This window comes from Gorilla gorilla, chromosome 14, assembly GCF_029281585.2.
Source record: "Gorilla gorilla gorilla isolate KB3781 chromosome 14, NHGRI_mGorGor1-v2.1_pri, whole genome shotgun sequence".
Lineage (NCBI taxonomy): Eukaryota > Metazoa > Chordata > Mammalia > Primates > Hominidae > Gorilla > Gorilla gorilla.
The window spans coordinates 47,123,984-47,149,564 of record NC_073238.2 but is presented as its reverse complement, the minus strand read 5'-3'; the positions used below and the strand labels follow the sequence as shown (position 1 = coordinate 47,149,564).

General features: G+C 40.6%; 1 long non-coding RNA gene across 1 annotated transcript in view; it reads left to right on the top strand.

The window, feature by feature from the left end:
• The window catches only part of LOC134757049 (uncharacterized), a 99,482-nt gene extending 75,417 nt beyond the window's left edge, over positions 1-24,065 (top strand). The window contains exon 5 of the long non-coding RNA XR_010130664.1: positions 23,614-24,065. This is a non-coding gene — a long non-coding RNA (uncharacterized lncRNA). The remainder of the gene's footprint in view (positions 1-23,613) is intronic.
• The last annotated feature ends 1,516 nt before the right edge of the window (positions 24,066-25,581 follow it).

The following is a 25,581-nucleotide window of genomic DNA, read 5'->3' as shown; positions in this document are numbered from 1 at the left end:
AGTACAAGTTTATTTTGGTACAAAAAAAGTTTGAAATCTATGCATAGTTTTTCATAATATTCATTTTCCATGAACTTTGTGAAGACTCCTCATATTATTGAACCCATAACATACAGAAATGTGATATCTATATTAAATTTCCATAATGTATTTCTGTGTGATATATTTGTCAATGATAGAAAAAAGGAGGTGGGTGGAAGCAAAGCTGTATAAAAATGATTACAAATGATAAAGTCTTTATAGCAATATATTGTTGGGCTTATAATGTGAATAAATGTAACATGTATAATAATAATAATACAAAAGAAGGGGAAGAGAATAAAGCTATACAGAAGTAATGCTTCTATATCTCACTAGAATTAGCTAGTGTAAATCAGAAGCTGATTCTGATAAATCAAGGTGAATATGGTAAGTGTTAGAGATACCACTGTAAAGAAATTTTTTAAACATAGTGAAAACATAATTAAAGAAACTTAAATATATCACTGGACAATATTTAAATAATGCAAAAGAAAGTAGTAAAGAAGCAACTGAAGAATAAAAGACATGAGACACATAGAAAAAAGTACAATGGCAGATGTAAATCCAACTAGAAATATTAAATGTGAATGGATTAAACAATATAATCAAAAGGCAGAGATTGTCAGATTGGATTTTTAAAAATCCCACTATATGTTAGCTACGTACCTGAGACACACTTTAGATTAAAAGATACAAATAGATTGAAAGTAAAAAGATGGAAAATGATATATCATACAAACAGAAACCACAAGAAAACTAGAATGACTATGCCAATATCAGACAAAACAGACATGAATATTTTATAATGATAATAAGTTTCATCCATCAGGTAGATATAACAATTATAAACACAAATGTACCTAATATCACAGCACCAAAATATATGAGGCAAAAACTGTCAGAAATGAAGGGAAAAATAGACAATTCAACAATAATAGTGGGAGAGTTCAACACCTCATTTTCAATAATAGATATAACAACTAGGCAACAAACGAGAAAAGAGATAGAAATTTGGGCAACACTATAAATCAGTTAGGTCCAGCAGACATCTATAGAACACTACACCCAACAACAACGGAATATACTTTCTTCTCAAGTGCACATGGAACATTCTCCCGTATACACCATATGCTAGACCATGAATCAAATCTTAATAAATTCAAAAGAATAAAAATAATATAAGGCATATTATCTGACCATGATTAAATGAAATTAGAAATCAGTAACAGAAATAAATTTAGGAAATTCACAAATATGTGGAAATAATGCATTTCTCAATAAAAAAGGGTCAAATAAGAAATCAAAACAGAAATTAGAAAATACTTTGAGCTAAATGAAAATGAAGATGCAACATACCAAAACTCGTGGGATAGAGTGAAGGCAGTGATTTGAGGGAATTTTTAACTCTAAATGCCTATATTAAGAAAGAAGAAAAATCTAAAATCAATACCTAACCTAAACCTCTACCTGAAGACACAGAAAAAGAAGCGAAATAAACCAAAATCAAGCAAAACTAAGGACATAATAAAGATCAGAGCAGAAATTAATGAAAGAAAATAATAGAAAAATAACAGACAAAATCAATGATATCAAAACCTGGTTCTTCACTTTTACACTGTTGGTGGGACTGTAAACTAGTTCAACCATTGTGGAAGTCAGTGTGGCGATTCCTCAGGGATCTAGAACTAGAAATACCATTTGACCCAGCCATCCCATTACTGGGTATATACCCAAAGGACTATAAATCATGCTGCTATAAAGACACATGCACACGTATGTTTATTGCGGCATTATTCACAATAGCAAAGACTTGGAACCAACCCAAATGTCCAACAATGATAGACTGGATTAAGAAAATGTGGCACATATACACCATGGAACACTATGCAGCCATAAAAAATGATGAGTTCATGTCCTTTGTAGGGACATGGATGAAATTGGAAACCATCATTCTCAGTAAACTATCGCAAGAACAAAAAACCAAACACCGCATATTCTCACTCATAGGTGGGAATTGAACAATGAGATCACACGGACACAGGAAGGGGAATATCACACTCTGGGGACTGTTGTGGGGTGGGGGGACGGGGGAGGGATAGCATTGGGAGATATACCTAATGCTAGATGACGAGTTAGTGGGTGCAGCGCACCAGCATGGCACGTGTATACATATGTAACTAACCTGCACAATGTGCACATGTACCCTAAAACTTAAAGTATAATAAAAAAAAAAAAAGAAAACCTGGTTCTTCAAAAACATCAAATAAATTGATAAACCTTTAGCTATATTGACCAAGGAAAAAAGAGAGAGAAGACTCAAGTTACTAGAAACAGAAATAAAAGAGGGGACATTACTGCTAGTCTTACAGAAATAAAAGGGATTATAAAGGAATACTACAAATAATTGTATGCCAATAAATTGGATAGCTTAGATGATTAAATGGACAAATTCCTAGAAAGACACAAACTACTACAATTGACTTGAAAAGAAATACAAAATCTGAATAGATCTATAAGAAGTGACTAGATTAAATTAGTAATCCATAAACTATACACAAAGAAAAGCTCAAGCCTAGATGGCCTCACCACTGAAATTATACCAAACATTTGAAGAACTCAAACCAATTCTTAAAAAACTCTTAAAAAACAGAGAAGAGTGCAGTGGCTCACGCCTGTAATCCCAGTACTTTGAGAGGCCGAGGCAGGCGGATCACTTGAGGTCAGGAGTACAAGACCAGCCTGGCCAACATGGCTAAACCCTATCTGTACTAAAAAATACAAAATTAGCCAAGCATGGCGGCGCCATGCCTGATTTCCCATCAAAACTCTCAGCTGAGACCTGTAGTCTCAGCTACTCAGGGGGCTGGGGAAGGAGGATCGCTTGAACCCAGGAGGTGGAGATTGCAGTGAACCGAGATTGAGCCACTGCACTCCAGCCTGGGCAATAGAATAAGACTCCATCTCAAAAAAAAAAACAAACAAGCAAAAAAAAAAAAAAATAGAAGATGAGGGAATACTTCCCCACTCACTTATGAGGCCAGTATTACCCTGTAACTTACTTATGAACCCTGTCATCAAAACCTACAAGCTATGTTAAAATCAAGAAATTTTCCCCTAAAAGATATTGTTAAGAGATGAAAATGCAAACCACAGAGTGGGAGAAGTTCCTTGCAATATAAATATCCAGTCAAAGACCTGTGTCCAGCGTATACAAAGAATGCCTATAACCTGTTTTTTAAAAGATGGTCAATTAACAGAAAAAAACCTGGGCAAAAGATTTGAACAGGTACTTCACAAAAGTAGATTTCCTAATTATGGCCTACAAACATATGAAAATGTGCTTAACTTCATGAGTTATCAGGGAAATGCAAATTAAGATCACAATGCGATACCACTACATATACATCAAAATGGCTAAAACAAACAATACAAATTATTCCAAGTGCTGACAAGAATATGGAGCAACGGGAACTTTTATTTAATGTTGGTGGGAGTGAACTGATGCAAGCGCTATGGAAATATTTGGCAATATTTACTAAGTTGAACACATATATGGCCCACGAACCAGCAATTCCACTTCTAGGTTTATTATACTCAACAGAAACGCATATATATAGACCAAAAGACACATAGACGAATGCTCCTAGAAGCTGTATTTGTATTAGCCAAAAATTGGAAACAACCCTAGTGGATAGACAAATAAACTGTGGAATGTTCATACACTGGAAAATAGCAACAAGAATGAACAGTTATAACCCATAACATGAAAGAATCTCACAACCATAATACTGAATGAATGAAACCAGATATAAAAGAGTAAATACCGTATGATTCCACTTACATAAAGTTCAGACTCAGTCTGTCTTTCTAGAAATCAGATAGTGGCTCTCCGTGGGGAGGGGAGGGTGACTGAGACAGGCCACTAGGGTGGGGGCGCTGGTGAAATTCGATTGCTCACTCTGAGCACTGGTTACACAAGTGTAACATAGACACAAGTGCTGTGTCTATGCATTGAGGATTTTGTATGTTTCTGTGTTGGTTATGCTTCAGTAAAAGTTTTACTTTTCAAAGTCCCATATGCTAAAAAAAGAATTAAAAACCCAAATGCAAAAATTAAACTGAAATGACATAAAATCCAGGTCCGTAAGTGGCCCCTAACCCTTGCACCGTCCGGCCTAGCTCTCTGACCTTCATGGCCTGCAGAGTCCCCCCTTGCTCCCTAAGCTTGGCGACACTGCCTCCTCCTTGTTCCTCAGACATAACAGACAGGCTCCCACCTCAAGGCCTCTGCCCTCACTTAGGGGTTTCCTCCCCCAGGTAACCCACACTCACTCACTGAGGTATTCAATTCTACCCAAATGCCGCCTCTTCAGAGAAGTCTTTCTAACCATCCTGCTTCCTATGACGTATCACTGCCTGCTATGATGGTGTTTCCTGCCCCTGCTATAATAAAACAACATGTGGGCAGGAACTTTTTCTATTTTATTCCCTGTGGTGTCACCAGTGCCTAGAACAGGGATTTGTTGAATAAAGAAATGAATGAAACTCTCAGTGAACGATGGTTTCTTATTCATTATTGCACTCCCCCTCCCTGCCCCGAGACTACCCATAACAGATGCTCAATATGTTTAATTGCTTTGGAGCTGAATTAAGAAAATTGCATTGCCAATAAACCGTTCCGTGGGGAGACCACAAGGCCTTCTGTGGACAGTATATGCTTGTTACCATTGCCATGCCGTGCTCTGACAAACAAGGCAAAGCTCTTAAGATGTGCAGTTAGGCTGTGTATCCCTTTCTCACTTAAAAGACACAAAGCCAGCCATAAGAAGACAGATCGATGCAATGATTCAATATTGCTGTCACCTAAGGGAGTAAGAAAACAACCCTTTTGTTTGGTTGCGAGTTTCCTGCAGGGAAGAATCTTGAGTGATGGGGGAGTGAGAACACACTGGAATACTTATTTGCCGGATGACACCGGCTGCCTCAACGCCCATGCAATATTAACTCTCAGTGTCTCCAGGAGAAATGACAGAAAGTCCGTTTCTCACCATGACACTCGGTGACTCACCCAGCTTTCTTTATGTGCTGCATCACAGGTGTAAGTAAGACTTGTGGAAAGAGGGCTGATGAAGGTGCGTGCAAGGCATGTGGCTGCAAAGGCCACCTTATTCACAGCATTCAGACCCAGCAGAGGCTGACAGTGGCTGACTCACTGTGTGTCCTGCAGGGGAGGTGCTAGAGATGGAACTCAGCTTCTCAGGAACCTGCAGGTCACCCAGCAGGCATAACCCTTGCCCAGAGGAAAACAGGAGCAGGCCTGGCCCCTGACTCTTCCTCCAGGGCAGCCTTGGGCTCATGGGGAAGGAGCCTCCTCCCCAGCCACCCTTTCCCTACACCAGCGATGCAGAGAGCTCCCCACTCCTGCTGTTCTAAAACCTGCTCTGTGAAAACTGAAACTCACTCACACTGAGGCGGACATGCTGATAACAGCTTAAAGAAGTTTTTCATCTAAGGCCGAGACTGTAAACCAAAAGTAAAATTCTAAGAGGCCCAATTATCAGAATGGACCCCTCCTCTTGGCCAAGGGCATTCCAGAGTTAACCTGAAAATCTAGCTCAGGCCATGATGAAAGACGGGGGTGGACATGCCTCATTAGATCCCCCCAGCATTAACATCAACACAGACCTTAGGTCTGATGGGAAACATTTATGATCTAGTTTCTCTGGAGCCTGCTAGAGGCTTCATCTGCATGATGAAACCTTGGTCTCCACAACCCCCTGTCATAACCCAGACATTCCTTTCTACTGATAATAACTCTTCTCTGCCAACTTCGAGTTGTCCCACCCTTCCAGATCAGATCGAACCAATGTACATCTTACACGTATTGACTGATGTCTCATGTCTCCCTAAAATGTACAAAAGCAAGCTGTACCCCGACCACCCTGGGCACATGTTGTCAAGACCTCCTGAGGATAAACTTTCTAAATTGATTGAGACCTGACTCAGATATTTTGGGGTTCACAAGACAGTACAGATTTCCTTGGGGAGCCTAATTGAACTCCTCATTTGGTCTCTTAAAATTATGTCTCTATCTTATTTATCTACTTTTACTGTGGTCCCATCCTTCGGTTTATTCAGACTCAACATTTGACACTTTTAACCTAGGACATGTCCAAAGTTTTACTCATTTTTATATACAGTATGGAAAGCCTGGTGCCAGGTATGCATTCCTCGCAAACAAACACGTGCGTTCCTCCTCTCCCTGACACACAGTCGAAGCGCTAACTGTGGCTGACTGGGTGTGGAGGACCTTGGTGCCATGCTCATCTTCCTATGGCCATGACAGGGGAAAATGCAGTCCGCACCCAACTGGTGTCACTCTCAACCACCTCCCTCACTTCAAAACTTTCCATGGCTTCTCAGAGCTAAGGAGAATTGAACCCAAACATTCATCCTGGCATTTAAGGCAAATCCCTCAGAATATGGGCTAGTTCCCTGTCCCCATCAATGCCAAAAATGAAAGGCTTAGAACTGGAGAACGAAGGACAAAAATTCAGATTCAAACCTTTTTTTTTTTTTAATGGAGTTTCACTCTTGTCGCCCAGGCTGGAATGCAGTGGTGTGATCTTGGCTCACTGCAACCTCCACCTCCCGGGCTCAAGTGATTCTCCTGCCCCAGCCTCCTCAGTAGCTGGGATTACAGGTGCCCGCCACCACGCCTGGCTAATTTTTGTATTTTTAGTAGAGACAGGGTTTCACCATGTTGGCCAGGCTGGTCTCGAACTCCTGACCTCAGGAGATCTGCCCATCTCGGCCTCCCAAAGTGCTGGGATTACAGCCGTGAGCCACTGTGCCTGGACTAAAATCTGTTTATTTCTGTACTTTCCCTGAAATTTTTTAATTTGAAAAAATATATCTGGAATTTTTAGAAAAATTAATAAGATGTTTAGGGTAAAATCTCAAACAGTGTAGCCTCAAACAGTGTAGCCCGGTGTAGGGTTTTTAAAAATAATTTGGCGGGTAAGGGTCGAAGTGAGGTTTTCTTACTGTCTTCTGTTCCTGGGTGGGGTTGCAGAACTGGTTGAGCCAAATTACCAGTCTCCATGGTGTCAGCTAATCCATCAAGTGCAGGGTCTGCAAAATATCTCAAGCACTGATCTTAGGTTTTACAATAATGATGTTATCTCCAGGAGCAAGGTGGGGAGATTCAGACTCCTGGAACCAGAGGTTGCATGACTCCTAAACTGTAATTTCTAATATTGTAGCTAAATTGTTAGTCCTGCAAAGGCAAACTTGTCCCCAGGCAGGAAAGAGGTCTTTTCAAGAAAGGGCTATTATCAATTTTGTTTCAGAACAAAAACAGTTAAGGAATCCATAAACTGAATTCCTTCCCAAAGTTAGTTCAGCCTATGCCCAGGAATGAACAAGGACAGCTTAAAGGTTAGAAGAAAGATGGAGTCAGTTAGGTCTGATCTCTTTCACTGTCATAATTTCCTCAGTTATAATTTTGCAAAGGCGATTTCAGTCATCCCTCAATATCTGAGGGGGATTGGTTCCAAGACCCCCAGAGATACCAAAACCTGTAGATGCTCAAGTCCCTGATATAAAATGGTATAGTAGCTCCATATAATCTAAGCACATCCTCCCATACACTTTAAATCATCTCTAGATTACTTATAATACCTAAATGCTATGTAGTTACTATACAGCATTGTTTTTTATTTGTATTATTTGTATATATTTTCTCCAAATATTTTTGATTCGAGTTAGTTAAATCCCCAGATGCAGAAACTGTAGATCTGGAAGGCTGATGGTACTCATCTCCAGACTCATCAGATTGTACACATTAAATATGTACAGGTTTTTATATCTCAATCATACCTCAAAAAGTGTTTTTTTTAAAAAAAAAAAAAAAGGTTTTGCATAAAATTGACTACAGATATTCCGTCTGAATTGGAGTTGAGTTTTGCCCAACATTCCTTTCCACATTGCCCATGAAAAATCAACTGTTTGAGAATATAAATGTAATATTTGCTTCCAAATACCAAGAAAGATAAGGATAAGAATTTATTAAGAAAGATAAATAATTTGATCATTCGTTTTTTAAAGGCCTCTAAATGCCATGAGGAAGCACAAGCAAATCCCTGTAAGATTTTAGGGCAGGAAGGGATGATTTCAGGATGAGATCATCAGGGGAGACTCCAGGTGGTGATGAGCCTTTGAGCTGGGCCCTGAAGAAGAGGACGGATTTCCATAGGCAGAGACGAAGCTATAATAGAAAGCGTCAGAGGCAGAGAAAAACCAGAGCAAAGATCACCCGGGAAGAAAGTGCATTCCAGGGACACAAGTCATCACAAAACATCCTTCAGGACAGAGTTTGTATGAAGCAGTAGCATATGACAAGGCTCGAAAGGGAGACAGTTTTGCAAAGCCCATAGAGTTGTTGTCATATTTCATCAAACCTAGGGCACCATAGATTATAAAGCATACCATTATGTTATGTCCCAAGGCTGCCAATTAAACTATGACAAGCATTGACTGTAAGAGGCATCCCCACTTCGAATTGCTCAAATGCACCCAAAACGTGTCTTAGAATTGACAAAATTCAGGAAGTGAAGAGACTGGAGCAGTGAAGTGGGGACAAGAAGGCATAAAAGATATTTTAATAAAGCAAACTTGGTTGGCTTAGGATAAGGAGAATTTGCTCTGATACCACAGCCATGAGCAAGGCAAACGTCTGTGGGAAATGGGACCCTAAAATTTCAGCATCCCACTCACAGTCTGTTAGCACCATGGAGAATGGCACCACTGCCCTGGGGCTGTGCAGCTTGACCCTGCCTTCTCCATCCTGCCCCAACTGTAGCAAACGTTTCACAAGCGCCTCTGCCAAGGAAGGAGAGGGCGAAAGCTCAGAAGCACAGTCTGCTGTCTTCTCCCCGGGCCGACAGCCCACGTCTCGAGAGCGCGCCGGCTCCCAGGGCTCTGCTCCCCTGTCTCACTGTGCACGGCTTATGAAAACTGAAGAGGACAACGGGCTGTTTCTCAATCATGCATTTCCTAAGAGAACCAAAGGGAATTTCTTCTATTTTCGTTCTTATAATTTTAAAAAAGGACCTTGGAGTTCTGGCTTTGTAGCCCAGAGAAACCTATGGATTTAATCATCAAGAATTATCAGTAGACAGAAAGGGGGAGTTGTGGACCTTAAGGTTTGACCAGAAAACACCCCGTCTGAGCCCCCACTACCCCACTCACCCCCCAACACACACATATACACGCACACACACACATACACACACACATACACGCACACACACATATATACGCACACACACGCACACACACATATACACGCACACACACATATACACACACATACACACACACATTTACCCACCCTCACACATACATGCACATGCATACACACACAAGTACACACATACACATGTTACATGCATACACACATATAAACACATATATATCACATATATACACAAATACATACACATACACATGCATGTTACATATACACACACATATACATACACACACAGTGAGACACTTGCAGGTGAAAAGCAGGTATTCTTTTTGGTTCTGAGATTTTAGGTGTCATGAGATTTTCAGTAATAATTTAGAAATGGGTGATTTTCAATTTACTTTATGCAAGTTTTCTCCTGGCTATGCATTTGTCTACAGTGACATTAGAAGCAGCAAACCAAGGACTTACATGCATATTTCATTAGTAGATAATTACATTCCTTATAATTGGTTTCTAAATCAGACCATTTCACACAATTATGGTGTTTCCTTTGCCTATTCAGTCAATCAAAAAGATAGTAAGAAAGTTCTTTGTTATCAAAATGGCATACTCTTAACCTCTATTATGGAGTGCAGGAGATAAACAAAAATAAAAATACAACAATTTTGCATACATAGAATACTCCTTGTTAAAATGCATCCTAGATACAAAAGAACGAAGGAGAACGCTACAAAGATGTTTCTAAATATATCCAGAGTAACAAAATGCCAAGAGGGGAATTTGATAGTAGGGGCAGATTTTTTTTAAAAATCAATAATGAAGTCATGCTGTTTAAATGCCAAAATCATTTTTCACCCAAATGAAAAAAGAAAATTGGGCCATAATGACAGCCACAAAATAACTCCTAACAAAGGAGCTACAGGAGCCTGTACTTAGAAAAATCTAAGTGTATTTATTCCTGCATTGATTCCACAAACATTTCCTGAGCACTGTGCTAGGTGCCGAGGACAAAGCAGCGAGTAAAACAGTCTCAGCACCTCTGGAGCTTAGTGCTCATCCCAAGCTCACACACACAGGCACACACTCACACACTCATATATTCATACACACACACAAACACATGACTTCATGAGCCAGCACACTGGTGGCGTGTGGAGAACTTCTCAGCAAGGTGGTGTAAGGCAGCAGTGAAAAAGCATAATTTGTGTAAATCCCACCTTTACTAAGTAACCTTGGGTGACTAGCTGACTCTTTGTGCCTCAGTTTTCTCGTCTGTAAAATGGAGATAATTCAAACACACCTACTCACACAGTGTTGCAAGGATTCCACAAATTAATATATGTAAGCACCTAAAACAGTGCTTGGTGTAACATAATCAGCACTATAAGTGTTAACTCTTACAATATTATCCTTTCCAGCTTCTTCTCAGCTCTCCTCCAGGATGTAAAAATGCTGGCCTGGAGCTTCCTAGGGACCCGCTGGCCATTTTTAACTCTCTCCAGTCCTCTGGGCCCACCCGCAACGACTCCTGGGTGAAAACTCTAAAGCCCCCGCCTTGGCCAATAGCAGGTGCTCAATCCATGTTATTCTCACCCCCTTTCTACTTCTTCCTTAAAATACTGCCACCTCCCAACAGCAGCACAAGGGGCTCCACTGCCAGGATTTCATCATCCCTCCATCCCCATTTGGGGACGGGAGACTATGTTCATTGATAGAATTTTCTTAATTTAAAATCGCCCCCACTCACGCCTGTAATCCCAGCACTTTGGTATTATATAAATGATTTATAAATGATATAATTCAGATGTCATCATTTTCCAGACAGGTTTGAGGGCCACTGTTGAAAGGGTGGTGATGGACGTCAGGGGTGTGGTTCCCGTGGGCATTTTGTGCTGCAAAGGAAAGAAGGAGAGGAAGAGTTAGGAAAAATCTGAGATTATGAAAAGCAGCAACATTTGGGGGTTGTTTGAAGAAGTGAGGAAAATTTTAGGGATCAAAATTTTAGGGACAGGTGAAGCTGGCGGGCGTAATAAGGACTTCCAAAATGCCTTTACCAGCCACAGCAGTGGCCAGTGCTCAGAAAAGGCAACCAACGCTGAGCAAGGCTGCTGCCAAGCCCCAGGGATGAACCGCTGGCGAAGGTGAAATGGCCTCGAACAGCCAGGGGGACTTGTCTATGTTCCAAGCTCCCTCAAGGGCTCCAGGGGGACTCCTCAGCCGGTCCTCATCCCCCTGCATCCACCACCCAGAGAGGACACAAAGACACAGCAAAAGCACCCTGCCCGAAGGATGAAGGAAGAAAAGAATGAAGTTGCAACTTTATGGCATTTTGCTCTCAGGATCCAGTGTAGACCGTTCAGCTTGTTCAAAGACAAAGCTTGAGGTATAGAGAGAGTAAAAGAGCCCATAGGAAATGCACGCAGCCATGCTTTGAGGGCTCCCTGCAGAGGCTTCCCGAGATCAGGACACTGCTGTGGATTTGGAGAATGTCTGGTATTGGCACACCGGCTCCCAGTGCCTGACTTGGGGCATTCACTTTGTCCTTCACCTTGGCACAAGGCACTCTGGCCTCTGGCCACTTTCCTGCCACCAAAGGTTCATTGTCCCTTTAAGTACCACCCAGCTTCCCCTAGTCCTCAAGGCTGCCGGCTTCATTTGGCCCACCACGCCCTGCTCCGGCCACTCTTTTCCCTACGCTACCCCCAATTCTGACCCATGCTTCGTTTGTTTCTCAGCTCCTGTTTTAGTCGAGGAATGAAATTGAGACTTTTTTTTTTTTTTTTTGAGATGGAGTCTTGCTCTGTTGCCCAGGCTTGAGTGCAGTGACACAATCTCGGCTCACTGCAACCTCCACCTCCTGGGTTCAAGCAATTCTCCTGCCTCTCCTGCCTCAGCCTCCTGGGTAGCTGGGATTACAGGTGCTCACCACGATGCCCAGCTAATTTTTGTGTTTTTAGTAGAGATGAGGTTTCACCATGTTACCCAGGCTGGTCTCGAATTCCTGACCCCATGATCCGCCCACCTTGGCCTCCCAAAGTGCTGGGATTACAGGTGTGAGCCACCACACCCAGCTGAGACTCTTAATTAAAAACAATTAAAAACAAACAAGCGAAAAAACCCCACGGCTTTGTACACCTAAGTGGGTCTTCCCACCCTAGCCCTTTTGCAGTGACACTCTTATTCCAGTGATGCTGCACTTGCCTAAAGCAATGTCAGCTGTCCTCTATGGATTTGCCTTCACATGTGTATCAGCCACAAAAAAAAACCATGCGTCTCCGCGGGGCACAGTGGCTCACACCCTTAATCCCAGCACTTTGGGAGGCCAAGATGAGTGGATCACCTGAGGTCAGGAGTTCGAGACCAGCCTGGCCAATGTGGCGAAACCCTGTCTCTACTAAAAATACAAAAATTAGCCAGCGTGGTGGCAGGTGCCTGTAATCCCAGCTACTTGGGAGGCTGAGGCAGGAGAATCTCTTAAACCTGGAAGGCGGAGGTTGCAGTGAGCCAAGACCATGCCATTGCACTCCAGCCTGGGCAACAAGAGTGAAATTCGGTCTCAAAAAAAAAAAAAAAAGAGCATACATCGCATTGTGTTGTATCAGAAACAAACTCACCCTAGATGGATGCAAAACAAAACAAAAAGGCACTGCACTTGGAATCCAGTAACCTGGCTTTTTGTCTTAGATTCGCTACCTGCTAACTTTGTCAGTCCAGACTCAAACACACGAGGCCTCTGGCCCTTCATTTCTGAAGGCAAATAGTATTATCTGCTCCCATTTGGAGGATTTTGTGAGGATCAAATCAGTAACTATATAAGGAAGCACATGTAATGCCACAGAGCATCATATTAGATTTTTTTAATATTTTAAAAATATTTTTCTCTCCTCTTCTCCCAATTCACTTGCCAACTGTCTGCTCACTTCTGCTCTTTGGAGAAAACATTCATACATTCATTCATTCATTAAAGAAAGATGTATTACATCCCCACTATGTGCTTGGAACACAAAGATAAAATGCATTCACTCTGTCCTCAAGAAGCCCATAGAAGAAAGAAGTAGGCAGATAGGTTTGTGAATGGATGAACGACTAACGTAGTAAATCGATGAGTGAGGATTGAATGAGAGTCTTAAGAAAGGTATCTACATGTGCTAGGACGTGTCTAGTTGTGCAAATGTGTGTATGAGGGCAAGAGAGTCAGTGAAAATTTTAAAAAGAAGAGAGATGATAGAACTGAATTTATTCTTTTTTTCCAGCTTTATTGAGGTATGATTAACAAAAATTGTGTGTATTTAAGGTGTACAATGTGATGTTCTGATATATGTATACACGGTAAGATGATTACCCCAGTCAAATCCATCACTTCTGGCTGAGTATGGTGGCTCACGCCTGTAATCCCAGCACTTTGGGAGAAGAGGCAGGTGGATCACCTGAGGTCAGGAGTTCAAGACCAGCCTGACCAACATTGTGAAACCCCGTCTCTACTAAAAACACAAAAATTAGCCAGACATGGTGGTTGGCGCCTGTAATCCCAGCTACTCAGAAGACAGAGGCAGCAGAATTGCTTGATGGGAGGCGGAGGTTGCAGTGAGCCAAGATCATGCCATTGCATTCCAGCCTGGGCAACAAGAGCGAAACTCCCTCTCAAAAAAAAATAAAAAATAAATAAACTAAAATAAAATAAATCCATCACTTCACATAGTGTCCTTTTTGTGTGTGCCTGGTAACACAAGATCTACTCCCTGAGAGAATTTCAAGTGTACAATACACTATTATTAGCTGTAGTCATCGTGCTGTACTTTAGGTATCCAGAACTTATTCATCTTAGGACAGAAAATTTGTACCCTTAATCCCTACCCCACCTGTAATCACTCAGCCCTGGTAACCACCATTCTACTCTCTGTTACCATGAGTTCAATTTTTTTTTCTAAGATTCCACATGTAAGTGAAATCCTGCAATATTTGTCTTTCTGGGTCTGGCTTATATCACTTAGCATAACAACCTCATGTCAATCCATGTTGTCACAAATGTCAGGGTAGCTTTCTGTTGGCTGAATAATATTCCATTATATATACAATGTATATGTATATATAAAATGAAATATGTATACACACACACACTACATTTTCTTTATCCATTCATCCACTGACTAATATTTATGTTGTTTCCAAATCTTGGCCTCTGTGAATAATGCTGAGATGAACATGAGGGTGCAGATATTTCTTCAAGATAGTAATTTCATTTCCTTTGGATATATACTCAGATGTGGGATTGTTGGATCACAGGGCAGTTCTATTTTTAAGCTTCTGCGATATCTCCATGCTGTTTTTCATAATGGCTGCACCAATTTACGTTCCTACCAAAAATGTATAAGGGATCCCTTTCCTCCACATCCTCACTGACACTTAACTTTTAACATTTTTGTAATAGCCATCCTACAGGTATGAAGTGACATATCATTGTGGTTTTGATTTCTATTTCCCTGATGATTAGTGACATCTTTACATATACCTCTTTCCTATTTATATGTCTTCTTTGGAAAAATATCTACTCAGGTCCTTTGCACATTTTTTATTGGGTGATTTGGCTTTTGTTACTACTGAGTTGTATGAGTCCTCATGTACCTTAAGACATTAATTCCTTATTGGAAACATGGTTTGCAAATATTTTTCCCATCCTATAGGCTGCTTTTCATTTTGTTGATTGTTTCCTTTGCTGTGCTTTATGTACCATTTGTGACTTTTTAGTTTAATGTGGTTCTATCTGTTTAGTTTTGCTTTTGTTGCCTGTGCTTTTGGTGTCAAATCAAAAAAATTCATTGCCAAGACTATTATCAAGGAACTTTTCCCGTATGTTTTCTTCCAGGAGTTTTACAGTTTTAGGTCTTACCTTCAACTCCTTACTCCATTTTGAGTTGATTTTTGTGTGTGGTGTAAGATAGAGGCTCGGCTGGGCGCAGTGGCTCACGCCTGTAATCCCAGCACTTTGGGAGGCCAAGGTGGGCAGATCACAAGGTCACAAGATCAAGACCATCCTGGCCAACATGGTGAAATCCCATCTCTACTAAAAATACAAAAATTGGCTGGGCATGGTGGTGCACACCTGTAGTCCCAGCTACTTGGGAGGCTGAGGCAGGAGAATTGCTTGAACCCACAAGGCGGAGGTACCACTGCACTTCAGCCTGGTGACAGAGAGACTCTGTCTCAAAAAAAAGAAAAAAAAAAAGATAAAGGCTCGATTTCATTCTTTTGCATGTGGATATTCCATTTTCCCAGCACCAAAATTTATGAAAGAGATTATCCTTTCCTCATTGTGTATTCCTTGTGCCTTTATTGATAATTACTTTACTGCATATTTATGGGTTTATTTCTGGGCTCTCTACTCTACTGGTCTATATGTCTGAGGTTTTTTGAGGAGGGTGTAGTAGTAGCATATTGTTTTGATTACTATAGCTTCATAACATAATTTAAAATCTAGTTTTGTTCTTTTTGTCAAAATTGTTTTGGTTATTTGGGGTCTTTTGTGGTTCCATATCAATTTAAGAATTTTTTTTCTATTCCTATGAAAAATGTCATTGGAATTTTGATGGAAATTGCATTGAATCTGTAGATGGCTTTCAGTAGTATGGCCATTTTAACAATATTAATTATTTCAATCCATGAACATGATATCTTTGCATTTATTTGTGTCTTCTTCAATTTCCTTCATCAATGTTTTATAGTTCTCAGTGTACAGATGTTTTGCCTGCTTCATTAAATTTACTCCTAAGTATTTTATTCTTTTTAATGTTATTATGAATGGGATTGTTTTCTTAATTTCCTTGTTGGATACGTTCTTGTTACTGTACAGAAACACTACTGATTTTTATATGTTGATTTTGTATCCTGCAACTTTACTGAATTTGTTTACTAGTTTAACAGTGTTTTGATAGAGTCTTTTTATTACTTTCTATTACTAGTTGATCTCATCACTTGTTATTGGTCTGTTCAGATTTTTTATTTCTTCAGAATTCTAAGTAGGTTATATGTACCTACATGGGTACATATAGAAATGTACCTGAAGAAATCTATCCATTTCTTCTAGGTTATCAAATTTGTTGCATATAATTGCTCAGAGTAAACTCTTATAATCTTCTGTATTTCTGTGTGCCAGTTGTAATGTCACCTCTTTCATTTTTGATTTTATTTATTTGAGTCTTCTCTTTTTTTCTTAGTCTAGCTAAAGTTTTGTCAATTTCATCTTTTCAAAAGCCCCACCCTTGGTTTCATTGATCTTTTTTTTACTGTTTTTCTAGCCTCTATTTCATTTATTTCTATTCAGATCTTTATTATTTCCTTCCTTCTGCTGACTTTGGGCTTCTTTTTCTCTTCTATTTCTAGTTTCTTGAAATGTAAAGTTAAATTGTTTGTTTGAGATTTTTCTTTTTTCATAATGTAGGCATTTGTCACTATAAACGTCCTTTGTAGAATTGTTTTTGCTACATTTCATAAGTTTTGGTGTGTTGTATTTTCATTTTTATTTATTTCAAAAATTTTTTAAATTTCCCTTTTGATTTCTTCTTTGACCCATTGGTTATTTAGAAGTGTTTTTACTTTCCATGTACTTATGAATTTTCTAATTTTCTTCCTGTTGCTGATTTTTAGTTTCATAGCATTGCGGTCAGAAAAGATATTCGATAAAAATTCATTTGTAGCCTAACATATGATCTATCCTAGGAATATTCCATGCGAGCTTGAGAAGAATGGGTATTCTGCTGTTGTTGAATGGCATGTTCTGCATATATCTGCTTAGTACATTTGGTCTAAAGCAAGCTTGTCCAACCCACAACCAGCAGGCCACATGTAGCCCAGGATGGCTTTGAATGTGGCCCAACACAAATTCGCAAACTTTCTTAAAACATTATGAAATTTTTTTGTGTGATTTTTTTTTTTAGCTCATCAGTTATCATTAGTGTTAGTGTATTTTATGTGTGGCCCAAGACAATTCTTCTTTTTCCAATATGGCCCAGGAAAGCCAAAAGATTGGACACCCCTTGTCTAAAGTGTAGTTCAAGTCCAATGTGTCCTTATTAGTATTCTGCCTAGGTGGTCTACCCACTGTTGAAAGTGGTGTACTAAAGTCATCTACTATTATTTCATTGCTCTCCATTTCTCCCTTCAGATCTCTTAATATTCGCTTTATATATTTAGGTGCTCCAGTGTTGGATGTGTATATATTTATAATTATTATGTCTTCTTCATAAATTGACCCCTTTATCATTACATATTGACATTTTTGTCTCTTCTTACAGTTTTTGACTAAAAGTCTATTTTGTCTGATATAACTACCTCTTCCCTCTCTTGCTTTCCAGTTACATGGAATATCTTTTTCAAGGAATATCTTTTTCAACCTATTTGTATCCTTAAAGCTAAGATGAAACTCTTGCAGACAGCATATTGTTGGATCCTATTTTTTAAATCCTATGTCTATTGATTAGAGAATTTAATCCATTCACATTTAAAGTAATTATTGATAGGCAAGAACTAACTATTGTCATTTATTGTGCCAAGAGATCCCTTTGGCCAGAACCTCCCCTATAATCTTCGCTAATGCTCACCTCAGCTGACAGAACTGTAGAGAGGTGGGGGTCCTCAGTGGCCAAGGCTGCAGGTGTCTACAAAGACAGCAAGGGCTTATGGGGTGGTGAAGGATGCTGGGGTCTTCCTGATCTCTTCTTCTCCCACAGGTGAACTTGTGACAGATCCCTCTTGAAGCCAGAGCCAGCTCACAGGCATGCTCATGGTGGCAGTGGCACTACTGTCTGGTGTGCAGCACCTGTGAAGTAGCCACAGGGCCAAGGTTGGGAATTCAGGTACTTGTGGAAGAACCATGGCCCCTGGGTTTGAGGCAGCAGTGGCACTGGTGCCTGGGATGCAGGCACCACCCCCTCCTCCACTGCAGTGTTGGAGATGGTGTGCCAGGAATGGGTGTTAGTACAGCAGCTGAGGAGCCAGGGTCTGGGGCGTGGGCTACAGTAGCTCCAGGGTCTAGAATGCAGTCTATAGCCCACCATGACAGCAATTCTGTCGTCTGAAGCATTACTAAAAAGTCAAAAAATAACAGCTGCTGGCAAGGCTATGGAGAAAAGAGGATGCTAATATACTGTTGCTGGGAACATGAATTACTTCAGCCAATGTGTAAAGCAGTGTGGAGATTTCTCAAGGAACTTAGAGCAAGCCCATGACTGGGTATATATCCAAAAATAAATAAATCGTTCTACCAAAAAGACACATGCGTTCATTATGTTCATTGCTGCACTATTCACAATAGCAAAGACATGGAATCAACCTAGGTGCCCATCAACGGTGGACTGGATGAAGAAAATGAAGCACATATACACCAGGGAATACTATGCAGCCATTAAAAAGAAGGAATTCATGTCCTTTGCAGCAACATGGATACAGCTGGAGGCCATTATTAATGCAGGAGCAAAAAACCAAATACCACATATTCTCACTTATGAGTGGGAGCTAAATATCGGGTACTCATAGACATAAAGATGGCAACAATAGACACTGGGAACTAATACAGGGGGAGGGAGAAGAAGGACAACAGTTGTAAAACTAATTATTGGGGACTATGCTCACTACTTGGAGGATAGGGTCAACTATGAACCCCAAACACCAGCATCAGGCAATATACGCAAGTAACAAACCTGCACATGTACACCCTGAATCTAAAATAAAAGTTGACTTAAGAAAAAAAAAAGTGTCACCTCTGAAAAGGTGCTACTTTCATGTGAGCTAGATATTTGAATTTTGTTAAGGGAGTGGGATTGGTTTTTTGGTTTGTTTGTTTGTTTGTTTGTTTTTCTGAGAGTCTCGCTGTGTCACCCTGGCTGGTGTGCTGTGGCTCACTGCAGCCTCGACCTCCCAGGCTCAAGTGATCCTCCTATCTCAGCCTCCCAAGAAGCTGGGACCACAGGTGCACACCACCATACCCAGCTAATTTTGTAGTAAGGGGGTGCTCCTTATGTTGCCCAGGCTGGTTTCAAACTCCTGGTCTCAAGCAATCCTCTTGCCTTGGCCTCCCAAAGCACGGGGACACTGGGATTCCAATGTGAGCCACTGCACCCAGCTGAGCTGATATCTGAAGGGTGACAGGCAGGCATAGGAAGAGCTGAAGCTCTAGGGAAAGAGAGTTCCGAGCAAAGGGAATCACAGGTGCAATAGCCCAGAGGCAGAACAAGTCTGGGGTGTTCTAGGAAAGAGAGACTATAACTGGAGCTGGGGGCCAGGGAAAGGAGGTATAAAGTGAGGTCTGAGAGTAGAAAGTACCAGGTTGTGCAGGGCCGTTAGGCCATGGCAAAGAGTGTGAATTTATTCCAAGTGCAGTGGGAAGCCACTGAGAAAATCAGGGTAGGGGTGAGAGTGACAGAATCAGATCTGCATTTTAAAAATATTAAGTCTTAAATCTTTCCCATTTTTGTGGATTTATTAGTAAAGCCAGGAAACATGTTAAAAGGCTATGGCTGTGCTTGCCTTGGCAGCACATGCACTGAAACTGGAACAATACAGAGATTAATATGGCCCCCTGTGTTAAGAGCCTGCAGCTAAACATGCTTTTTCTGATTCCAGAGCCTATGCCCTTTTCACCTGTTCTGGAAGATGGAGCTCCTTGCAGGTCATTCCAAAGTAAAAGTTACCGCCCGTTTATAAGTATGCTAGAGAACCATTCTTCAGAGAGGGCCATTTTCAAAGTGCTGGCCAAAAAATGTTACTCTTATTCAAAATCAAAAGAATAAAAACTGCTACACAGGCAGGAACAGGTTCTTTTTGCCTCTACCTTTCAACATGATCAATGTAATATGCTCAAAAGTCCGCAAGTCTCATAGGTACTTTCTGGTGAGTTCAAAGATGGCTGACTCTGCTGCACAGAGCAATGTTGCTTGACATTTACAGTACTGGCTCATCTTTGCAAACAAATCGACATTGCAGTTGAGTTGAAGTGTCCATGGCACGGTTGTCTGCATGGTGTTGGGCTGTCTAGGCTGGCTCTGATCCTCTGGATATAAGAACGTGCGTTTTACATGGGACCAGAAGATCAAGATAGGTAAGTCCTGCCAACTCATGAAAGGCCATCAGTCCACAAGAAAGGGCAGAGAGCAGGGTAGGAGTTCAGGAGAAAGGCAATCTTTAAAGTGTCCTTCACTCCTGGACCAGCCCAAACTATTCTGGGTATTTCTTTTCCTTTTTTATTCTTTTTTTTTCCAGTAGATGATACAGCTTTGCAATGCAATCTTCACTGGTACAAAAGCATACTTGTGTGTTACTGAGCCTGAGTGATGTACTATATGGGAAAACCACCAGTGCAAAGAAGATATTAATTTATGTACACCCTATGAAGCAATTTCATGCTTTTATAAGTTTAATGTTCTTACAATTGGGTCCAGCTTTTGCTGTAATTCTTTTCTCAGAAGGGGCATTATAATGTGCTGTCTAGGAGCCTATTTCATCCCGTAGCCGTTATAAGCTAACTTAACTACATTAAGATCACGTTAAGAATGTATCTAGTAACATAAAAGAAAATCAAAACTAAAAGCAGAAAATGCTCTGGATACTGAAATTTACCATTAAATACATGGCCACCTCCTTCAGCAAACACATACATATACACACTGCAGGGGACTGTTACTTCCATTTCATCAATAAACTGAATAATAAATTCAGTATTTCCAATAATTGAAAAGTGAATTATAATGAAACTGGGTATCTGTTCCCCCAAAGGTTGATGAGTACTCACTTGGAAAAGGCCACTTAGTTCGTCCTCTGTCTCTAGAGAGAGTTACTCCATTTCTAAGGATCTCAGTTTCCATCATTAACCTGTACTCATTCAGTCAGCCTTTGCTGAAGACCTACCATGTGATTCTCAGGCCCTGTGGGGTCCCTGTCCCACCTGTGCCGCAGTAGACATGCCATAATGAGTGAGCACTGCCGGCTGCAGGAGCTGCAGAGATGCCCACTGGAGTGTCCCCCAGGAATGACACACATTGCATTTCCCTACAACAGAAGATCCAATTCAGAAGTTTTGTTTTTGTTTAAATAAAGAAAAAAGATGCTGAATACAAAGCACCCTTCCTGTGGCTAAAGCAGGGATGCAATAGAGAGGCAGTTGAATGCAGGTCAGAGACTAGAAAGGAGCAGCAGGTCCCAGGAATGGGTGTTGTTTTGTTTGTAAAGCCATTCCCAGGTTATGTGACACTAGCAACAGCCCTGGGTGGTTGATTCAGTGAACACAGATCGAGAGTAAGTGGAGGCCAAGACTTTAATACAAATGACAACAAAGACTCAAAAGGAGGAAGCAACTTGCTGGGCGAGATCAGCACAGAACAGCACTGCTCCCATATCAGGGAGCTCACAGAGGAGCAGGATGGACAGGATCCACACTGACGAAGGCGCCCTCCAGCTCTCTCATGAGAGAGATGGAAGGTGACATGTGAACCCCGCTGTGTCTTATTTATGGTTTGCTGTGTCTAATTATGGTTGAGAGAGTATGTGTGTGTGTGTAACATAAACTGCAAAGAGATCTTATTTCCTAGTTTGGGTTCTGTCACATTGAAGTAATTTTTCTGTGACTTTATAGAGTTCTGAGGTTAAAACCTATCCAAGTACTGTGATAAATAACTGCCTGACCTGGGGGACCTGCAGGGGACCCTGGTGATGGCCAGCTGTGCTTTTCTTTTCTTTTTTTCTTTTCTTTTTTTTTTTTTTTTTTTTTTTTTGAGACAGATTCTCACTGTCTCCAGGTTGGAGTGCAGTGGCACGATCTTGGCTTACTGCAACCTCCGCCTCCCGGGTTCAAGCAATCCTCCTGCCTCAGCTTCCGAATAGCTGGGACTACAGGTGCACACCACCACATCCAGCTAAGTTTTCGTATTTTTAGTAGAGACAGGTTTCACTGTGTTGGCCAGGATGGTCTTGATCTCTCGACCTCATGATCCGCCTGCCTTAGCCTCCCAAAGTGCTGGGATTACAGGCGTAAGCCACCGCACCTGGTCTAGCCCTGCTTTTCTAAGATAACCCACACAGCTATAAGTGTCAAAAGGGGTGGTTCCCATTGGTCTGAACCACGGTAGGTCGCCATGGTACTAGATAGGATGCTAAAAGCACAAAAGAAAAGATAGGTAAACTTCATTAAAACTAACAACTTTTGTGCTTCAAAGGACAACATGAAGAAATCGAAAAGACAATGTACAAGACAGTAGAAAATATTTGAAAATCCTATATCTAATAAGGGACTTATAACTAGAATATAGAAAGAACTCTTACAACTCAACAAAATAACCTAGTTTTAGAATAGGCAAAGGACCTCAATAGATATTTCTTGAAAGACAGATAAATGATCAATGAGCCAATGAAAAGATGGTCAACATCGTTAGTCATCAGGGAAATGCAAATCAAAGCCACACCGAGACACCACTTCACATCCACTGAAATAGCTATAATCAAAAAGACAGACAATAACAAATGTTGGTAAGGATGTGGAAAAATTGAAACCCTCATACATTGATAGTGGAAATGGAAAATGGTGCAGCCAGCACTTTGGGAGGCTGAGGTGGGTGGATCACGAGGTCAAGAGACCGAGACCATACTGGCCAACATGGTGAAACCCCGTCTCTACTAAAAAATACAAAAAATTAGCTGGGCGTGGTGGCGGGCGCCTGTGGTCCCAGCTACTCAGGAGGCTGAGGCAGGAGAATGGCGTGAACCCGGGAGGCGGAGCTTGCAGTGAGCCCAGATGGCGCCACTGCACTCCAGCCTGGGCGACAGAGCGAGACTCCATCTAAATAAATAAATAAATAAATAAATAAATAAATAAACAGTTTGGCAATTCCTCAAATTGCTGTGACATGTGACACAGCATTTCTACTCTTAGGTATACACCCAAGAGAACTGAAGACACTTGTCCACATAAAGCCTGTAAGTGAATGTTCAGAGCAGCCTTATTCATAACAACGACAATGTAGACAAACCAAATGCTCGTTAATTAATGATGGATAAACAAACCGTGGTTCTGATAGACTGAATAGTGGCCTCCAGTGGCCCTAACCCCTGGAACCTGTGGTTGTTATCTTACATGGCAAAAGCACCCTGCAGATGGGATCACGTTAAGAATTTTTTTCCAGTCAAGGTTTTATTCCGCCACCCAAGGCTGGAGTGTAGTGGCGCCATCTTGGCTCACTGCAGCCTCAACCTCTTGGGCTCAAGCAGTCCTTCCACCTTGGCCTCCCAAGTTGCTGGGACTACAGTTGCACACCACCACACCTGGCTATTTTTTTTTTTTTTTTTTTTCCTTGTAGAGATGTTTCCCAGTCTGGTCTTGAATTCCTCAGCTCAAGCGACCCTCCTGCCACAGCTTCCCAAAGTTCTGGGATTACAGGCATGACCCACCATGCCTGGCTACTTTGAGGACCTTAAAATAGGGAGCATATCCTGAATTATCCAGGTGGACCCAATGTAATCTGAAGGGTCCCCATATGAGGGAGGTAGAGGAGGATTTGACTACAGAACAGAAGGCAATGTGACAACTGAAGCAAAATGCTACACTGCTGGCTTGGAGGATGGAGGAAGGAGCCATAAGCCAAGGAATGCCAGCAGTCACCAGGAGCTGAAAAAGGTGAAGAAATGGACTCTCCCCGAGCCTGTAGAGCAAGTATGGCCCTATTGAGCCTTGATCTCAGCCAAGAGAAATTGATTTCAGACTTCTGATCCCCAGAACTGTACGGCAATAAATGTGTGCTGTTTTAAGCAACCAATTTTGTGGTAATTTGTTATAGCAGCGATGGGAAACTAATTCAGTGGTACATCCACACAATGGAAGTACTGATACAGGCTATACAATACAGATGAATCTTAAAAGTATTGTGCTAAGTGAGAGAAGCCAAGCACAAAAAAACATGTATTTATGATTCCGTTTACACGCTATATTCGGAATAGGCAGATCCATAGAGACAGAAAGTAAATTAGTACTTGCCACAGGCTGAGGGAAGGGAAAAGTGAGTATGAGGTTTCTTCTAGAGGTGATAAAAATGTTTTGAAATAAAACTGTGGTGATTAATGCAGCATTTTGTGAATATACTAAAATCCACTGAACTGTACATTTTTCAGAAACTGAACTTCATGGTATTAAATGTTCTTAAAAAATCAAAAGCCCAAGCTCAACATAACAAAAATTACCTAGGACTAATTGAACTAAATGAACTGTTTTCATTATGATTAATATTTTATTTGAATCTACATTAGAAAAAAGTTATTCTTAATCTATCCTTCACCCTCAGTTTAACAGATTATAATCTACTCACACACTAGAATAAAGCACTCTTTACCTAGTATTTTGTCCCAAAGGAACTGTCAAAATTCAAAAGAAAGAAATCCCATGAGCGATCTTCTCCCATGAGATATAAATTGTAAGCTAATATGTCATCAAGACAATTTTAAAATAACAATTTTGTAGAGTATGACATATATTCATTGGCCTTGTCAACAAAACAATAATAACAAAGACTAAATAATGTGGATAGTGCCCTTTTTAATTTGTTTATTTTTCACAATGAAATTTTCTATTTCATAAATTAAAAAAATAGCTAAAGAAATTGATATAGCTTATTCACCACTGGGGGGAATTAATACTTATGATCATTTCCCTTTCTTACCAGAATATAATTGGATATTGCCTATGCCAAAAGTTCCTTTTCATTAGATGTGATAAGCTCACTATTACAGAACAAAGCCTATATTTTACATGTGGGAATGACATCTACAAAGTCTTCCTAGGAAACTCATCCACTAGGTGACTTGTGACATTAGGACTCACAGACAGTAAATTCATTTCCTAGCAGGCCAGAAATATTAACAAATATGAGGATCTCAGAGAAAATAGTGCTAATAACAATGATAAAAATTATTCTCACACATATAAGAAATTTACCCCTCTAGGAACTGTGCAAAGCCTCCAGAAAAAAGTTCATTCTAAAGCTTCAATATCATGTGGCTCTAGCTTTGTTAGCCATACCAAAAAAAAGGTATTTATTTATTAGTTAACACCTCTTATTATGCCTATATGAATAAACTTGTGAAATAAAACAAGATAGCAATTAAATAGGAGCCATGATAGTTTTATTCCTCTTACCAGTAACAGGTGAGGGCATGGGCATACAACTCTGGTCACTGAAATACTAATAAAAATCTGGTGGTTGGGGAGGGCAATACAAAAAGGGTATTTTTTTTTAACAACAACAAACACACACACAGGAAAATCCCCCTTCTGC